The following is a 6514-nucleotide window of genomic DNA, read 5'->3' as shown; positions in this document are numbered from 1 at the left end:
CCCTATTTATAGCCCTTCCTGAAGAGGTGCGAAGTTTTCTTGGGACCTCTCTGAGGGGGGGCCACAACTCCTTTAGGGGTTCGATTCAGTGCCACCTGCCTATCCCTTAAAGCCATCTCAGACAGATTATAAGGGGTAAAGCTAAACAAAGCAGCACACAGCCTTGGAAAGTGGCTGTAACTCACAGTGAGGGTCTCCAAGCAGCCCGTACTGTAAAAGAATACCTATTATAGTTCCTTGGAATTGCTGAAGTCACGAACACACGTCAATAAAGAGGCCTGCTCATCACTCCTGGTTCAAGTGTTGAGATGGAATGAAATACAAAGTAATCATTTGCATATCCTGGAGGCTGCTAGAATGTTCTAGTGCTGCATTAGATATGAGATGTGGATAAACTCTTTAGCATGATGGAAGAAAAAAAGAAATCTAAATAACTGAATAAGAAATAAATACAAACTATTTATTAATTATATATAAGAGTTTCTGAAATTGAATCTTCTGAAATGGCTATATTAATTTTTATATATTCATTATAATGAATATTATTGTTATTATTATTCTTATTCTTATTATTGTTTATATTAATTAATTAAAACTTAACATGCGTCATTTAAGTTGTTGCTTGGTAATTAAAAAATGGTCATTCATTTTATTCTGTTGTTATCCAAGGAGGGGAGACACGCCTAATAAGCATTTAGATAGAGACAAACATGGCCTTGGTTATTTTCAGACCCTTGTATATGGCTGTGGATCTTTGAAAACAGCAAATGGGATCCCAGCCAAAACTCACCGTATTTGTTAAGACGCCAGTAGCGTGTGAGGATGCAGAGCTGAGCTGTTATAGAAAGCTATGCATTTCTGAAGCACCCCCATATACTCTCTAATCACTTAGCAATTTTCCATCTTATTATACCAACAGGCTCTTAGAATAGAAAAGGAGCACAGAAGTATCACAGGCTATGTTAAGACAGGGATGCTCTCTCCATTCAGTTTCTCATGTACTGTAGACACAGGGATCATATTGCAGGAGAATTAGTTGATGTAAACATGATGGTTTGATCCCATAACACATGGCTATTTAAGATACATGACACTGATTCTGAAGCACAATGCTGAATTAATGCACTGTGCTATATTATGACACAAAATGTATACTTACGTATGTAAATTAAGAGATCTTCATTATAATAACTCAGTTGATACCATATTCTTGATCTTGAGTGTTTTTCCTCATTATATTAAGTTAAAACTAAAATACTGACTTTACTTTAATCATCGCATAGTATTTATTTTACAGGTTTGTCTCAAGAGAAGATGAGTTTTCACAGTATGACGACTAGAGGGCAGTGGACTGAATCATGAACAATGGATCAGGGTTTGACAGCGTGTTCCAGTTCCTGCCAATATCCAGCAACATTCCACAGGCCACAATCAACAATCTGATCAACTCTATGCGAAGGAGATGTGTTGCACTGCGTGAGGCAAATGGTGGTCACACCAGATACTGACTGGTTTTCTGACCCCCCCGGACCCCCCAATACAGTAAAACTGAGTGTGAGAGTTAGAGTGGCCTTTTATTGTGGCCAGCCTAAGGCACACCTGTGCAATAATCATGCTGTCTAATCAGCATCTTGATATGCCACACCTGTGAGGTGGATGGATTATCTCGGCAAAGGAGAAGTGCTCACTAACACAGATTTAGACAGATTTGTGAACAATATTTGAGAGAAATAGGCCTTTTGTGTACATAGAAAAAGTCTTAGATCTTTGAGTTCAGCTCATGAAAAATGGGGGCAAAAACAAAAGTGTTGCGTTTATAATTTTGTTCAGTGTATATATATATATATATACACACACACATATATAGAATTACAAAGTATACACTCTAAAAAATGCTGGGTTAAATATAACCCAGCGATGGGTTAAAAAGGGACAAACCCAGCTATTGGTTTGTTTTGACCCAGCGGTTGGGTTCAAAACAACCCAACCGCTGGGTCAAAACAACCCAATAGCTGGGGTTGTCCCTTTTTAACCCAGCATTTTTTAGAGTGTACATATATAAATATGTAAAATAAAATAAAAATATATATGTACAATAAAAATAGAGTCAGAAAGATATTTCTAGTGTTCAAAATCAAATTGTTTTAATCAAAAATGTTCTTATTAAAAAATGTGCACAAAATGTCAGGCAAATGAATGAAAACAGTAACATTTGAAAACCAGTTAATGGTATTGCACTCAATGAACCTCATTAATGAGACATGAAATCATGAGCAGAATGAGCAATTTAAACAAAGGTTTGCAAACAATTTACATAGAAATGTGTTCTGCTCATGTTTCATGAATCCATTTTAAAAATGTTTTTAAAGTTGTAAATAAAACCAAGGTTATTGGAGTATCTTTTGCAAGAAAATGCCATTTCAGTCTTTTTTTTAACTTTAAATTCAATCTGTTAATTAGATTTCTGTGTAATTATTTCTAAACATGTTGTCAAACTAAACCCTACACCATTTTTTTTTCATTGTGAGGTTTGATTTGTGTGATTGTGAGTTTATGTTCTTTGAACCATCAAGGCCAAAAATCATTTAACATTCATCTCAATGTAGAAGCAAAATTCTGAATTGTTTCTTAAAGAAATCAATAAATAACTTATATTGATATATTGATATATTAAAAAAACATAGAGGATTGGTGTGAATCTCAGGCCGGGTTTGAGCTGAAAACCGCGGGCCTGCACTATTTATAGAGGAGCTTCTTCTAAAAGCCCCAGCAGGAGCAGGACTGGAGGAGGGCGTGTGTCGATTCACACAAACACACCCTGCACTTTCAGTGGGCAAGATTGAGTCAAAAGGTGTGAAACCACACGTCCGAGAGAGATAGAGATGGACGCTTTTTCTGTCGCATGAACATGTGGGGCTCAAAATGAGCACTAATTCTCACAGAAACATGTATAAACAACAGAACATTAATGTGCGTAACTTATCATAAAATTCAGTCCTCATGAATCTGTGCTAAACGATTATGAGAGACACAAAACTTAATATTCAAATACTAAACAGCGTTTGCTTAGATGCAGGGTTATCAAAGGTAAATAAAACTAAATCGAAAATTAAAACCTTAAAAAATGGTAACTGAAATTAATAGTTTAACTTGATGTAGTAAAATAACTTATCTATCTATTTGTATGTATGTATATATATTTTAACAATACAGATTGTGTCAAAGCAGCTTTACAGTATTAAATAGGAAAATAGTGTGTCAATAATGCAAAAGTAAAATAGTAAACACTCAATTTTCAGTTAAAGGCAGTTCATCGCTGAATTCAGTGATGTCATCATCCAGCTCAGTTTGGTTCAAATAGAACATGAATCACTATTTATGAAAATATTTGCTAAAAATACATTTAGTTTTCACAAATCTTTCAGCATGTGTCTCAATCTGATGTGTGGGCTTGTTGTAAATCCCCAGTGTGAGGGAACTAAAAATGTGTGACATGATGATAAACGGGGGTTTCCTACACAACTAACATTGTTTTCACACTGTGAACTCTTTTTTTTTTCACTTTTCAAGTAACTTCTAGAAACTTGAACCTCGATAACTGCATTCTGACATGACACCGTGCTTTCAAAAAGTGACCTTGTGATTGAAATTACACATAAATCCATAATTTTAACAGAAAAAATATATTAAGACAATCAAAATACAACACCCAGAACACACTAAGAACCACTCAGTGATATTTGTAAGTCTCATGTGTGTAAGTGGCAGGTTCATTTAGAAAGTGACATTTAAAACAAACAAACAAAAGTATTAAAATAATCAAAATGCAACACTTTACTCTGATCATAAGCGCAACTTCAAGTAAATCCAGGCCAAACTAACCCAGCTCTCGGTTTCTAGCTATATCTGTCAGTGGATCACCAGCTTTCTGACAGATAGGCAACAGCTAGTGAGACTGGGGAAATTCATGTCAAACAGGCACACCACCAGCACTGGCGCCCCTCAGGGTTGCGTCCTCTCCCCACTGCTACACCACTACACCAACGACGGCACATCTAATAACCCCTCTGTCAAGCTCCTGAAGTTTGCAGACGACACTACAGTCATCGGTCTCATCCAGGACGGAGACGAGTCTGCTTACAGAAAGGAGGTTAAAGAGCTGGCTGTCTGGTGCAGTCACAACAACCTGGAGCTCAACACACTCAAAACTGTGGAGATGATCGTGGACTTCAGGAGAAACCCCCTAACCCAGCTCTCTGTCCCTAGCTCTATCTGTCAATGGATCACCAGCTTTCTGACAGATAGGCAACAGCTAGTGAGAATTGGTAAATTCACATCCAACAACCGCACCACCAGCACTGGCGCCCCTCAGGGTTGCGTCCTCTCCCCACTGCTACACCACTACACCAACGACGGCACATCTAATAACCCCTCTGTCAAGCTCCTGAAGTTTGCAGACGACACTACAGTCATCGGTCTCATCCAGGACGGAGACGAGTCTGCTTACAGAAAGGAGGTTAAAGAGCTGGCTGTCTGGTGCAGTCACAACAACCTGGAGCTCAACACACTCAAAACTGTGGAGATGATCGTGGACTTCAGGAGAAACCCCCCTGCTCTCCCCCCACTCACCATCATGAACAGCACTGTAATGACAGTGTCATTCAGATTCCTGGGAACCACCATCTCTCAGGACCTGAAGTGTGACACTCACATTGACTCCACTGTTAAAAAGGCCCAACAAAGGTTGTACTTCCTTCGCCAGCTGAGAAAATTCAACCTGCCACAGGAGCTGCTGAAATTGAAATCTACTCTGCCGTCATTGAGTCTGTCCTGTGCACATTAATAACTGTCTGGTTTGTTTCAGCTACAAAATCAGACATCAGAAGACTACAGAGAACGGTTTGGACTGCTGAAAGGATTGTTGGTGCTCCCCTGCCAACCCTCCAAGAACTGTATACATCAAAAGTGAGGAAAAGGGCTCAGAAAATCACTCTGGATCCATCACATCCAAGCCATCTCCTTTTTGAACTTTTGCCATCTGGTCGGCGCTACAGAGCACCGAATACCAGGACAGCCAGGCACAAGAACAGTTTCTTTCCCAAGGCGTATTTTTCACCTACATCCTAGTACATCCCTACAACTTATTTTGTTTTTATTCTATCCCTATTCTATCTATAGCACACCTGTACATACAATTTATAATTTTTTTTGTGGTTTATTTATATTTATGTATGTGTATGTTATTCACATCTTATTTTTATCATCTGTGTGTTGTTGTTGTCTCTGTGTACTGGAAGCTTGTGACAATAAAACAAATTCCTTTTTACGTGCAAACATACTTGGCAATAAAGTTCTTTCTGATTCTGATTCTAAACTTATTTGACATAAACATCATTCAGGACATAATTTTAGTTTCCATACAAAAGTCTCTAAATCATACAATGACACTAAATCAGATTTTCAAGCACTAAAATATAAAGTCCAACACACACTTCATCATTTAATGTGACTAATTAGTGCCACCTGCTGATCACATGTGATGCATTGCACTGAGAGGACAATGATCTTTCTCAAAGATCTGACAAACTGAGTGAATATATAAAACCTGACATTTACATATAAGTTTCATAATGTTTATTTCTGTGTATTTCTTACAAATCCAGCAACTCACTGGCGTTTCATGATGTGAATGCGGCTATTGTGTGCAGGTTGTCATGGAAACTTCAACGCAGCTTCTGGGGCCCCACTGTGTCAAAGTTAGAGAAGTTGGACACGTATTGTTGAACAAACCGGCTTGCGCCGGACTCGAATGCAAGAAAACCAGGGGTTTAAAGCATGAAGGTTCAGCTTTAGAGTTGAGAGTTACAATACATCACTGTAAGTACATTTCACTTTTATTTTTGCATGTAGACCGTCTGCAGTATTTGGGTTTCTAGTCAAATGTGATTTATGAGCTTAGCTGACTGTCACATAATCTCAGTTTAGTGTGTCGAATCAAAACTCATTTTAAATGCATTAATAGAACGTATATTATAAAAGGATGCAGCAAACTTCTAAACTAAACATAACTTGGGAGTGTCATTATATAAAACCATTCATTATGTTTTAAGTGACATTCCATTCCATTTGATTAGTAATTGTAGTAACACTTCTTATAGCAAATATCTGGTTTTTAAGGGGTGTTTGGTAAGTTAGATATTGCTGATATTATTGCTCATACATGAATGATTCCTCAAATTAAGAGTGCAATTACTTTATTAAAGGGGGGTCTAATGCTATTTCTTGCATGCTGAGCTATTTACACTGTTAAAGAGTTTGATTCTCATGCTAAACATGGCCAAAGTTTCAAAAAACAATTTGGATGTAGAATGGAGTATTTCTGTGCCAAATACACTCCTTCCAGGTTTGTACAAGTTTCGAAAAGTTTTTTTTTAACATGGCTCTTCATGACGTCATGAAGGGTGGAACTCCTTGTATGGGCACTTCTCACAGAATAGCACGCCAACTAGTGATG

At 37.7% G+C, this 6514-nt stretch overlaps 1 protein-coding gene across 1 annotated transcript in view; it reads left to right on the top strand.

The window, feature by feature from the left end:
* Positions 1–5817: 5817 nt before the first annotated feature.
* The window catches only part of LOC107672936 (volume-regulated anion channel subunit LRRC8D), a 10714-nt gene continuing 10017 nt past the window's right edge, over positions 5818–6514 (top strand). The window contains exon 1 of the mRNA XM_016466316.1: positions 5818–5877. The gene's annotated coding sequence lies outside the window, so the exon portion shown is untranslated. The remainder of the gene's footprint in view (positions 5878–6514) is intronic.

This window comes from Sinocyclocheilus anshuiensis, unplaced genomic scaffold, assembly GCF_001515605.1.
Source record: "Sinocyclocheilus anshuiensis isolate Anshui unplaced genomic scaffold, SAMN03320099.WGS_v1.1 scaffold464, whole genome shotgun sequence".
Lineage (NCBI taxonomy): Eukaryota > Metazoa > Chordata > Actinopteri > Cypriniformes > Cyprinidae > Sinocyclocheilus > Sinocyclocheilus anshuiensis.
Note: the sequence above shows the minus strand (reverse complement) of the source record. Positions and strands in the feature narration are given on the sequence as shown.